Genomic DNA, 14,050 nt, shown 5'->3' with positions numbered 1-14,050 from the left:
CTCACTGCTGGCTTCTTTATTTTTACGTTTTGATGTATTTAAAGGCAGGCCTGGTTACTATAAACAACTCTGCTTTTGATTTGTAATTTAAAAAGGGGGATGAGACTGTCTTTATGCAGTCTCTGTAGACTGTTCATCTCTTTGCTTTCTACACCAGGTTCAGCATTCTGCTAAAGGGTATGACTGCTAGTGTGGCACCAGGTTTCTTCATAGCCCATGCCACAGAACTCCAGACCACCCAGCCATCAAAAATGCCCCCATGGGAGGAAGGAGCATTCCCACTTCTCCCCCACAGGATTGGTTCCAGGGTGGCACATGTGGGCATTTGCCAGCCTCCTCACTGCCAGCAGAAGGGCCCACTGCCTTAACAGACAGTGCTACTTTTGCCACTTTGCACAGAGGTTGCATGCCAAGCCTCTCCCTGATTAGAGGAGTCCACTTTAAGTGTCATGTCAGAGGAGCTTGCACTACCCTCCCACTTTTCCTTATGTCGCTCTGGGGATGCAGCTTGCGAGCCACAAAGAGTAATTTGTTTTGCGGGGGAGAGAGGATATGGAATAAGAGAGAAATCATAGGGCCAGGAACTGGAAGAAGTGGCTGTAATATCCTCGAATAGTTCCCTGACTCCTTTCCCTGGAAGAAGTAGCAGTGTCTGTTTGTGAGAACTACAGGCTCAGGCTGGATACTTCTCTGATCTGTCTCATACTCTCTCCTCTTTACCCACAGTGGCATCTACACAAAGGCAGGCACCCTGATGCCCAATGGTAGCTGGTGCCTCGCTAAACCTGATGGGGCTGCTGAGAGGGCCCGGGGACGTGGCCAGTGAGAGGGCCCGGGGGGGGCATGGCCAGGTTATTCTGGTTTTCTCCACATCCTCCCTTGCAAATATTTTGTAGACACTTAAGCACTGCTGTTTTACAAATACAGTAGTTAGCAGCTAACTTAGCTGAAAAATGTCTTACTTTGGTTTAGAAGGGGCCCATGCTGTCAACGCTATTTTTCAAAAAAGTAATGTGGCCTCCACCTATTCTGGTTCTCTCCCTATCCTCCTCCTTTATGGAAAAAAAACCCTGGACACTTCAAACACTGCAGTGTTATTATTTAGCACCTTAGCATCTTTATCTTGGCTGAGAAGGGGTCCTTGCAATCGCAGGGAAATTAAGTGGACTAGGACCTGGGAGACCCTCGTTAAAATCACCACTCAGCCATGACACTCACTATGTGACCTAGGACCAGTTACTATCTCTCAGCCTAACCTACCTAATAGGGTTGTTGTGAGAATGACATGAAAAGGACACCTACGAATGCTACTTTGAGCTACTTGGAAGAAAGGTGGAGGGAGTGGATATAAATGTAATACTGATAAATAAGCAATAAAATATTTTTAAAAATCTATTTCCAACCTGCTTGTCCCTGGATTGGGGGTGCAGGTTTGGAACCATGAAAAACTCAACCTAAAAAACAAGCCCTGGTGCAATTCCAAAATAGAGACCCCTTCTACTAGAAAGGAACACATTAATTAAGGTACCACAAAATAAGTATTGTGCTATCTTCAAAACTAACACATTTATTATAGTACAAGCTTTCAGGGACTAAAAAAGATATTCTGAGCATGTGCAATTTAACATTTCAAAAACACTTCATATTTTTGCTCACTTCCTGCCTTGCGCTAATTCTCAGCCTTGTTTTTATGTATAGGACTGCACTGCAGACTTTACTGATGCAGACAGAGATTTGAAAAGAGCAGCACCGTTTTTAGTTGGTCAAGTCACCAGTTTATCACGTAATCCTTACCACATATTCTCAGAAGTATGTCCAAAGGGATTTACTCCCAGGGAAATGGGATAAGGATTGTAGCTTTTGTTGTCGTCGTCGTTATATGCATCTGTTATAAACCACCCTGTTCAGATCTTGTAAGCTCAAATCTGTGGCTTCCTTTATGGAATCATTCCATCTCCTGTTTGGTCTTCCTCTTTTTCTACTCCCTTCTGTTTTTCCCAGCATTATGGTCTTTTCTAGTGAATCATGTCTTCTCATGATGTGTCCAAAGTATGATAACCTCAGTTTCATTTTAGCTTCTAGTGATAGTTCAGGTTTAATTTGTTCTAACACCCAATTATTTGTCTTTTTCGCAGTCCATGGTATCCACAAAGCCTTCCTCCAACACTACATTTTAAATGAGTTTATTTTTCTCTTATCCACTTTTTTCACTGTCCAACTTTCACATCCATACATAGAGATTGGGAATACCATGGTCTGAATAATCCTGACTTTAGTGTTTAGTGATATATATTTGCATTTGAGGACCTTTTCTAGTTCTCTCTTAGCTGCCCTCCCCAGTCCTAGCCTTCTTCTGATTTATTGACTATTGTCTCCCTTTTGGTTAATGACTGTGCCAAGGTACTGATAATTCTTGACAAGTTCAATGTCCTCATTGTCAACTTTAAAGTTACATAAATCTTCTGTTGTCATTACTTTAGTCTTCTTGATGCTCAGCTGTAGTCCTGCTTTTGTGTTTTCCTCTTTAACTTTCATCAGCATTCTTTTCAGATCATTACTGGTTTCTGCTAGTAGTATGGTATCATCTGCAAATCTTAAATTATTGATATTTCTCCCTCCAATTTTCACACCTCCTTCGTCTTGGTCCAATCCCGCTTTGTGTATTATATGTTCTGCGTATAGGTTAAACAAATAGGGTGATAAAATACACTCCTGTCTCACACCCTTTCCAATTGGGAACCAATTGGTTTCTCCATATTCTGTCTTTACAGTAGCCTCTTGTCCACAGTATAGGTTGAACATCAGGACAATCTGATGCTGTGCCACCCCCAATTCTTTTAAAGCATTCCATAGTAGCTTTAGCAAGGGAAACAAAAAACTGGATTGGAACAATGATCCAACACCTCCTCCCAACTTTCCAACAGCTCTCCTGGCCAAACAAATTTACAGGGGAGGAAGGCAGCCACAACCTCCCCTTCAAAAAAATCTCTATGTGCAAATAAACTTGCAGAAGAGGAAGGTGATGGGACATGGGGGAGCAGAGATTTATGACCACAAAATCCTCCCCCTTCCAACTTTCTCAAAGCCCCTGTGAACAAACTTGCTGAAAGAGGAGCCTGGATGGGATTTCAGAATATGTACTTACTGAAATCTCCTCCTAACTTTCCAAAAGCCTTTGTGAGCAAACAAGCTTACAGAAGTCTTTAATTCAGCATGTCACCACTTTACAGCAAAATCCTAACTATGTCTACTTAGAACTGAGTCCAATTGAATTCATTGGGGCTTACTTTTATGTCAGTGGGGTTCAGATTGCAACTTTAGCAAGGGAGCAAAAATTGGATTGGAGCAATGATCCACCCCCTCCTACCAACTACTTGTCAGCAATCTCATGGGTTTACTTTAGAGTACAGAAAAGTGGGTGGGACATTAGGAGAGTGGAGGATTACTGCAGCCTCCTGCTCCCAACTTTCCAAAAGCCTTTGGGGGTAAATACACTTGCAAAAGAGGAGAACAACTGCCAAGCACATGGAGGGTGGGCAGGGAAATTGGAAAATAACTCACTTTCACCAGCTATCCCCCTCCCAACAGTCCATCAAGTGCAGAGACGCAGACCAGTCAACCATTTCTCCCAAAAATCCTGTAGTATCCCACAGACCATTCACAAAAATAAATGTAAATAGCATAAGAAGAAAAAAAACCAAATCTTTAGTACAGAAAGCAACTCATACTGTTCGCAGTTGCTGTCTCTCTTGATTAACCAATACTAATTGAAAAAAACCTCATTCACTCCTAGTCCCCAACCCAGGCCAGCAAGCTAAATAAGTTGTTTCAGCAAAGCACACGCAAACAGAAGCAAGCTGACATGACTCCTGTCAATTGTTTCCCCATCTATTCCCAACATTAAATGCAAATGCAATAAAAAGTCTCATATTTATTATAGAAAGACAAAACTTAGATTCATACTATGCCCGGCCTTTTACTCTCACAGCTCTGAGCATGCTCAGAACCTATGTATGATTCTAAAATAGGCTACAACTACCAAATGGGGCTGTTCTAGAAGCACTCTAGCTTCTTCCCAGGTTCCTCCCTAATTTGCTCTAGTCCCTGTGTTAGACCAAGGGGAGGGGCCTCTTTGCCACAGCTACACTTTTGGATTAGGATTGGCTTAGTGGTGCACAGAGCTGATTGGCCAGAGAACAAGAAGCTGATTGGCCAGAGAGCAGTAGATTGACAGAAATGTTTGCCGAGCTTCTCAGAGTTCAAAGAGAAATATAAAATGTGCGTGGAACAAGGAAAAGAGTGTGGTTTGAGTTTTGGGGGGATTTTTTTAATTGCTTGACAGTCTCATTGGGAGGGGCTGTGCTCCAGTAGTCCCAGTGGACCAGACTCCACTGCCTTTAATCCCTAAGACTGGCCCTGTTACTAAAATCTTTCCTGCTTTATTTTTGATGTGGAGGCTTGCAGTATTTTAAATCTCTTGTTTGACTGTGACCTCCCCTGTTGTGCAATAAAGGAAAAACCACCATATTTTTGAACTGTAGTCAAAAGGCTATTATCTTTAAGCTTTACTCTCTACTGTACTCTCTTTAAGCCACAAGAGTGGCTGTAAACTATAGCCAGAATGGGTTTTTCGCATTCTGTAATGTTAAATTGAAAATACTCCCCCTTCCGTTCTGCTGCTTCCCATAAACTCATTTCAAAACAAAGCTTTACAGAATTTATAATCCAGAACTCAGAAATGCTTGCTTAACAACCCTCTAAGTTTTCATGGCGATACACAAAACGAGTTCAAGAGTTCAGTGTATAAAACAAGAGAAAAGAATCCAAACCCCAGTTGGATTTTTTCTGTCAGTGGTCTCATAATTTGTTGAAATTAATTTGAAATCAGCCATGTTCACAGAGTACCTGTAATCCTATTACTGACCTTGTCCCGTGCTCTGACCTTCAACATCTGCAGTTTAAAAGTTAAAAAAATGCCTGATTGATTTTTAATTAATTTAAGAAATTTAACATTGGAGTCAATGATAAGCACAGGCGTGCTTAGTAAGAACCAACTGTCAGTGTTCTAAAAGCCAGACTCACTGCTGTTTGGCTTGGCTAATCGGGGCCACACCCACACCAGACATTTATTATACTTTAAACAGTCATGGCTTCCCCCAAGGTATCCTGGGAAGTTTAGTTTGTGAAGGGGCTAAGAGTTTATAGTAGACTTCTATTCCCCTCACAGAGCTCCAGTGGCCAGAGTGGTCTTCCCATATGCTCAGAGGCACGTTACCAAATTCTTCCAAGCTACACAGGAAGTGGATTGGACTGTGAAAGAGCAACCCAAATTGTGTTTGCATTTTTTTACAGATTTGTAGGGTAGTACAATATCTCAGACAGGAGGTCAGGTCACCTGCTCCCCTGGGGCATTCAGTACAGCTGCCCAATTTCCCTGCTTTTAAAGTTTGTTAGAAATTTCTGTTGGCTATAGGCTTGGGACCACAATACCTGATGGAACACCTCTCCCAACACGAACCCACCCATACACTACACTCAACATCAAAGGCCCTCCTCCGGGTGCCTACTCTGAGGGAAGCTGGGAGGATGGCAACAAGGGAGAGGTTCTTCTCAATGGTGGCCCCCAAATTATGGAATGATCTCCTTGACGAGGTGTGCCTGGCGCCAACACTATTATCTTTTCGGCGCCAGGTCAAGACTTTCCTCTTCTCCCAGGCATTTTAGCATGTGTTTTTAAATTGTTTTTTTAAAATATTTGTTTTTAATGTTTTTAATTTTAAAGCTTCTGCTTTCTGGCCGCTGCCATTCCCTCGTTGCTGCTGCCATTGGGACCGGTGTCTCCAGTCCGGCCTGTGCTTCTTGCGGCTCACCGGGATCTGCGCCGTTACCGCGCCTGGGCCCTTCCCGTTCTCCCTGCTGCCGCCGCCGCTGCGGCCGTGTTTTCCTCCCGCCGGGGTCCGTGTCGCGGCGTGGGTTTGTTGTCGCCGCCGCTGCCACCACTGTGGCTTATACACTCAGCCGCTGCTGTTGGACTGGCGATGGGGAATTGCGTTGTGATTTAGGTGTGAGTCAGGTGTGCTCCACTGCCTGTCTCCACCTTACATCTGCCACAGCGGTTGGAGCAAGAGAGAAGAACAGGACTTTGAATGAATGGGGAGTGGATGACGAGGTGCCCTGGTCGGATGGACCCTAACTAGGACGGTACTATTGGTCGTGCTGGCGAGGCGGCAGGGGGGGTGGAGATAACAGCTGAACGGGACGAGGAGAGTTGTTGTGGAGACCCGGGAACGACGAGAGGCAAGAGGGCAGAGGCCTCGGCTATAAGCGAATTAATCCATCTTGTAGATCAGGAGAGATACGGAAAATTTAATTATACTTCTTGGGGTGGGGGGCCTGCCTGATCGGCGGACGGGGGGGGCATGTGTAGACCGGAAGGGGATGTTGTAGGAGGAGTGGGGAGCCGCTACATTAAAAGGCTAGGCGGCAGATCCTGGAATGTGGGTGGCAGGCCACGCTAACCTAGGGGAACAAGGGATAGATGCATTATATCCATCCCGTGTTCCGGGCCTGTCCACAACCAGAAGATAACTGGGAGATGCAGTACTCCAGCCAATCGACTGCTGTTATGTAACGCCAGGTCTGTAGTGCAGAAGACATCTATCATCCATGATATGATCTTGGATGAGGACGCAGACCTGGTGTGTATTATGGAGACCTGGCTGGATGAGGCCTCAGCTCCCATATTGGAGGCCATGTGTCCAGCCGGTTTCCAATATGCACAGCAGCCGAGGATTGGTAGGCGGGGAGGGGGTGTGGCAATTATCTATCGGGAGTCTTTGGTTTTCACCAGACCCCCTCTCCATGAGACCAAGTTTGTTGATTGCATGTACTGGAGGCTGGGCCGAAAGGGCAGTCTAGGGATTCTACTTGTGTACCGCCCACCCCGCTGCACAGTAGACTCCCTGACCGAGGTGCTCGAGGTGGTCTCAGCTGTGCGGTTGCTCTCCCCCAACCTATTGGTTTTGGGGGATTTCAATGTGCACGCTGAGACCGCTCTTATGGGAGCCCCTCGGGATTTCATTGAAACCATGACTTCTTGGGAACTGCACCTTAGTAATACAGGGCCCACCCATGTAGCCGGTCATGCTATTGACCTTGTGTTTGTCTCAGGAGGGGAGGGAAGTGCTCTGAAAATGGGGGCTGTTTTATCTAACCCCGTGTCATGGTCAGATCACCATCTGGTGAATATAGACTTCTCAATGCCGCATACCCTCCGCAGGGGTCAAGGACTGATTAGGATGGTCCGCCCCAGACGCCTGATGGAATCTGATCGATTCCTGAATGCGCTGGGGGATCTGGAGCTGACTGAAGGGCACCCGGTCGAAACCCTGGTGATTGTCGAGACTTTGGATCGGGATCCTGAAGACGATGTGGGAGAGAGTGGGGAGAGGGATTTGGAATTCCAGGAGTTGCAGTTAGGGAGTGAAGAGGAGGGGGGGAGAGAGAGATGTCTGCAGTAAGAGACCTTGGGATTCCAACGGCCGAGGACTCAGCCCTGCCAGTTCTCACGCCTCCTTTCGAGCAGCGGGGAGGGGAGATGGAAGAGGAGACGGAGAGAAGAGGATACGTAACCCCTCCTCAGCCCAGCAGCCCCATAAAGAAGCCAGTGTCTAGTTTCCACTCACCCGCCCCCCTCGCTCGGGATAGAGACGTCAGTGCCTCAGAGGGAGAGGAACCCCCCTCCCCTCGAGCTCGCAGACTGCAAAGGAGGGAGGAACAGAAAAAGGCGGAGGGAGGGGGATCTCTCCGAAGGAGTGAGAGGCTGCGCGACCACCTCCCTCCTTCATAAGGGGTGGGGAGGCGGGAAAACTTCGCTCTGTCAACTTTCTTTCAATGCTGCAGGAATAGGCACTTAGGGAATCTAGTGAGTTAGATTAGGGGCTTGCATGAAGCACAGTAAATTCAATGTGGAAATTTCCTTAATAAAGCAAGAATTAATCACATCCCCGAGTTCCATTATTGCCTCTCATCCTGGGCACGAGAGTGATGGAGTGGAATAGGGAGATCACGGGGGCGTTAGACCGGGTGGCTCCAAAACGTCCTCTCCCCCTGAGTAGAACTCAGACAGCACCCTGGTATACACCACGGTTGCGGGGTCTGAGACAGGAGGTGAGACGACTAGAGCGCCGGTGGCGGAAATCTTGCACCGAAGACGATCAGACACTGGTTAGAGCAGCAATAGCAGCCTACCAGGTGGCAACAAAGGCAACAAAGAGGAAATTCTTTGCTGCCTCTATTGCGTCGGCAGAGTGCTGTCCCAGGAGGTTGTTCCAGGTGGTCCGAAGCCTGGTCAGACCAGTTGCTCAGGAACCTATGGAACATTCTAAAGCCTCCTGTGACACATTTGCTAAACACTTTGCCGATAAAATCGAGCGCCTGAAGAGCATGATTCCGTACGCTGTGGATACAGGAAGTAGACCAGAGTCGGCCAGCTGCATACCGGTCCATTGGGATCGGTTTCAGCCTCTCCTCGCTGAGGAAGTGGACAAGGTGCTCTGTACTGTGAAACCAACTACCTGTCTGCTAGATCCTTGCCCTTCATGGCTCATTGTGAGCTGTAAAGAAAGACTGGCAAAGGGATCAAGGCAGTGGTAAATGCATCCTTGGAAGAGGGTGCAATGCCATCAGCCCTCAAGGAGGCAGTGATAAAACCCATCTTAAAAAAGTCCTCCTTGGATCCCCAAGAGCTGAACAACTTTCGCCCAGTCTCTAACTTACCATTCTTGGGCAAGGTGATAGAGCGGGTGGTGGCCAAACAGTTACAGGCTCACTTGGATGAAGCAGATTATTTGGATCCATTCCAATCGGGCTTCAGGACTGGACATGGAACTGAAACAGCCTTGGTCGCTCTGGTGGATGATATGAGGAGGGCGTTGGATAGGGGAGAATATACCTTCCTCGTCCTCCTGGACCTCTCAGCGGCTTTCGATACCGTTGACCACGGTATCTTGTTAAATCGCCTAGAGGGATTGGGAGTGGGAGGCACTGTTTTATGGTGGTTCCATTCCTATCTCTCAGGCAGATACCAACGGGTGGCATTGGGGGATGTTTTGGACCCTTGGCCTCTTAATTGTGGAGTGCCACAGGGTTCTATCCTCTCCCCCATGCTTTTTAACATCTATGTGAAGCTGCTGGGAGCCATCATCAGGAGTTTTGGGCTGCAGTGCCATCAATATGCAGATGACACTCAGCTTTATCTCTCCTTTAAATCCTCACCAGAGTTGGCTGTGCAGACCATGTCCAAGTGCCTGGAGTCCATGAGTGGATGGATGGGCGAGAACAGGCTGAAACTGAACCCCGATAAGACTGACGTGTTGCTAGTGGGTGACAAAAGAAGGCTGGGAGACATCGACTTGGTACTTAATGGGGTGAAATTACCCCTGAAGGACCAGGTCCGCAGCCTGGGGGTCATTCTCGACTCCCAGCTGTCCATGGAGGCTCAGGTTTCGGCAGTGAGCCGGGTGGCTTGGTATCAATTACATCTGATACAGAGGCTGCGACCCTACCTTCCTGTACATCTGCTCCCACAGGTGATACATGCCCTGGTCTCCTCTCGTCTGGACTACTGTAATGCGCTCTATGTGGGGTTACCCTTGAAAACGGTTCGGAAACTGCAGCTGGTACAAAATGCGGCGGCACGCTTAATTAAGCATAGCCGTTGCCGGGATCATATCACCCCAGTGTTAATAGACCTACACTGGCTACCAGTGGTTTACCGAGCCCAATTCAAGGTGTTGGTTTTGACCTTTAAAACCCTATACGGTTTCGGCCCAGTTTATCTGAAGGACCGCTTCCAGTATCCCCAAGTAGGCCGCCTCACAAGATCAGCCACACAGGACCTCCTCTCGGTCCCGCCAGTCAAAACAGCTAGGCTGGTGCGGACCAGGGAGAGGGCGTTCTCGGTTGTGGCCCCCACCCTCTGGAACTCTCTCCCTTATGATCTTCGTCATGCCTCCTCCCTGATGGGTTTCCGCCAAGCTTTAAAGACCTGGCTATTCAGGCAGGCCTACAAGAATTTTGGGGTAGATTAGCTTTTTGATATATTATTGATGGTTGATGTTAGAGTAATTGATGATTGTGTTTTTATATTGTATATTGCATTTTATTGTATATTGTATTTTATTTTATATTGTGTAAGTCGCCTAGAGTGTCCGTCAATTCGGACAGATAGGCGACTAACAAATAAAACTTATTATTATTATTATAAACCACCCAGATAGCTTCAGCTATGGGGCGGTATACAAATGTAATAAATAATAATAATATAGGTACGCTCTTAAACCTCAAGGGTTATTTTTGCCTATTAGAGAATTTTATCATGAAACACTGACTAGCGCAACCTTTTCCAGATGTTTGGGACTACAACTGCCATAATCCCTGACCATTAGCCATTCTGGCTGGAGCTGATGAGAATTGGAATCCAGACAGCTGTACTAGTAGGTAATGCAAGTGGAACTGGTTGCACTATATCCTAAGAAGGGTGCTTCTCTTTAGGGTTCCAGCCTGAAAGGGGTGGTGGTGGTAGGGCACTTTACTAGACCTCAGAGATCCAGGAACACTTGGTCCAGGCTGCAATTGCATTACCCATAAGAGAAAAAAATAGAGGCTAAACTGTAGATCAAATCTACAGATATTTGTGAAACCTACTTCCCTGCATCTATATATTAATTGCACAGATGTGAGATTCACTGGAGCCAAATCAGAAGCAGTGTTGGAGCAGAACAAGTAGTATTCTGAACAGTGAGTTGCTGGCCAGTGTCCTTTCCTAGAACAGATAGTTTGTGCTGAGCAGTTATAATAATAATAATAATAAAATTTTATTTTTAGGCCGCCTGTCTGGCTGAATGAACAGCCACTCTAGGCAGCGTACATCATTAAAATTTAAATTACACATATAAATACAATTATAACATATTCAATTTACCCACATCTGTACACTGTAGAATTAAAATTAACCAGGGATTCTGTATGCCCGCTGAAACAGCCATGTTTTTAGTCCTTGGCGGAAACCTACCAAGGAGGGGACATGGCGTAGGTCATATGGCAGAGAGTTCCAGAGGGTGGGGGCCACAACCGAGAATGCCCTCTCTCTGGTCCGCACCAGTCTAGCTGTTTTAATTGGTGGGACCAAGAGAAGGTCTTGAGAGGCTGATCTCGTCAGGCGGCATACTTGGTGATGCTGGGGGCGCTCCTTTAGATACACTAGGATCTGTAGTTTCAGACACAGAGAGACGTGTGCTACGCTATGTGAGGTGCTCTCTCAAGAACTACTAGTTCTAGAATTCTTTGTGCAAAGGCAGGAGAGAAAGAGAGCAGCTGGTGGGAGGGGCAAAGCTCCATCAGACGGCATATTGTTTTCAGGGACAGTGGGAGCCAGTGCTGCTGCTGCTGGGATATATACACAGAGAGAGAGAGAGAGAGAGAGAGAGAGAGGGATGTCTAGCGCAAAATACAAATCAAGCTGCCAGAAACATAATGAAATTAAATCAAGGGAGCTAAAAGAAGGTAAAGGATTGCAAACTGGTATCCAGCTTTTCAATAAATAGTTAAACAGTCTGGCTATTTTGTCTGTCAAGTGTGACCTTGACAAGGAAATTGACTTGTAGGAGATGCTGATTTTACAATGAAAAAGGCCAGGTGGGAGGGAGGAAGCTTTGGGGTGAATTGGAAGAGTTGCAAAAAATATTTGCAGTTGCGTTGATCCATTGCAAAACATGAAGGATAAACAGAACATTGACCAGATAATACTTCATATGACTCTTTGATCTAGTTCACACATATATCAGACCAAATCACGACTTGGCATGAATGAGCAAATGTGCTGTCTGAGAGGAGATGGCTGAGCTAAGCCATGGTTTGGCTTAGCGTGTCATCCAAACCAGGGCTCATGGTTTAGTTCTCTCCAATCTAGACAAACCTAGGTTACAGCTCTTGCTTTGTCTGGAGAAACTAAGCCTTTCAGAGGTAGCTCCACAGCTGTGGAATGCTCTTCCCAGAGAAATATTTCTGGCACCATCATTATCCATCTTTAAGTTCCAGGCAAAGACTTTCCTCTTCACCCAGGCCTTTAGCCCTTGATGTGTGGCAACTCAGTTATTATTTTAGTATTTGATGGGTTTTAAGTTTTTAGTAAGTTCGGTAAGTCTTTATTGACTATAATGTATGTCTTTGCTGGCTTTTAATAGAACTGCTACAAAACAAAAAATATTAAAAGTAAAACCTGTGATAGTTCTGCCGTGTTGCATAGTGCACCACTGCTGCTCAGGATGTGTTGAAGTGGTGCGTGAGAGAGAGTGATCGCTACCCAAGATATTCAGGCAAGGTGCCATTAGAGGGTAATTTTCTGTGGCAGTTACCACAGGGAAAGGTGTAGGATTAGTGTGAGGTCAGGCCTTAAGGGAAGAATCCTGAGTGAGGGAGTAATGCAGAAGGCCAGCAGAAGGCCGCAACTAGAAGACCTGTGAGATGAAGCCCCAGAAAGCAGAAATAAGTGCTGCTGGAAGGAGTTTGGAATTTGGAGGAGGTATTCAGGAAAAGCACAACCCAAACCCTATTCCTTACCCCAATGTAAGAAAACATTAAGCACACCCATCATTCTGCTTGATCCCAGGGCAAAGAGGAGCTGCAGGTGAGAATTCGCACAAGTAGTCCTTGCATGCAGCAATTCTTGCATGTGGCCTCCAGCTTTCTACACACATGGATGGGTCCTTGTAGGGGGCAGCAGCAGGACCCCCAACTTCACACCTCACAGGCCCCATACATTCGCTGAGCAGTCCTAGGATAAACATCGCCCAGGGTTCTGTTTATCCTGGGGCTGGCCCTGTGTACAATCCTGTGACACCTAAGGTAAAAATACGTTTCACTTGAATATAACTTCTTTGAAGTGTTAAGGGGGTGCATATCACCCCTGATGCATTAAAAGAACATAAAAGGGGTGATATGCGTGCCCCTTAACACTTCAAAGAAGTTATATTCAAGTGAAACATATATACATGAATATTTTTAAAAGTGGGACAACAATGGGCATGTATAGTTTGGCCATTTAGCCCTATGGATCATAGCTCAGTAACACAGCATCTGCTTTACACACAGAAGGTCCCAGGTTCAATCTTTGGTAACCCCAAGTAGGGCTGGGAATGTCCCATCTCAAACCCTGGAGAGCTGCTGCCAATCAGTGACAATACTGAACAGAAGACCCAGTAGTTTGACTCAGTATATAAGGCAGCTGCCTATATTCCTAACATTGAAGCACTTTTCTAGGGCAAGGGTAGCCAAGGCGGTGATGGAGTCGGTCTTTAACTGGCAACATCCCTGACCATTTGCCATGCTGGCTGGGGATGCTAGGCATTGGGAGTCCGCAGCGTCTGGAGGGCACCACATTGGCTACCTCTGGTCTGGGATGTGCGGCTATGCATATGACCTGGCTCTTTCAATGGCTACAGGTGGTCTTTTCGGCCTACAACTGAGCATTCAGAAGCAAAAGAGAAAAATTAAACCTTTAACCTGAAGTTAATGAAATAAAAAGGAAGTTAAACAACTGCTGCCAAGTTAAATGCGGGACAAAAGGACTTTCCCATCCCCTCTCTCACTATGCTACTTACAAATGCCCCAGTTACGATCCTTCCTTTGAATGTCTCTTCAATAAAGGATGGGGGAAGGGATTCCATTCAGTTTGCATTTAAAGCCTAATCTATCAAATTTGCACTTTCTGAAACAGTATGAGCGCTGAAATGCAGCCATCCTTTGAAAGTCACGCTTATCTGAATTTGGAAGTTCTCCAACCCCTCTTCCCCTCAAAAAAGTTTATAAAAATGCATATATTAGGGCAGTGGTTCTTAACCTTTTTCGGGGTCATGGACTTCTTTGAGAATCTCATGAAAGATATGGACTGTCTCCTCTGAAAAAATACACATAAACACATACACACAAAATTGTGCATACCGTTTATTTTATTGCTTTGGATTTATTTGTTTGTTTGTTTATTTGGCTT

The sequence above is a fragment of the Rhineura floridana genome, chromosome 4 (assembly GCF_030035675.1).
Source record: "Rhineura floridana isolate rRhiFlo1 chromosome 4, rRhiFlo1.hap2, whole genome shotgun sequence".
Taxonomy (NCBI): Eukaryota; Metazoa; Chordata; class Lepidosauria; order Squamata; family Rhineuridae; genus Rhineura; species Rhineura floridana.
Note: the sequence above shows the minus strand (reverse complement) of the source record.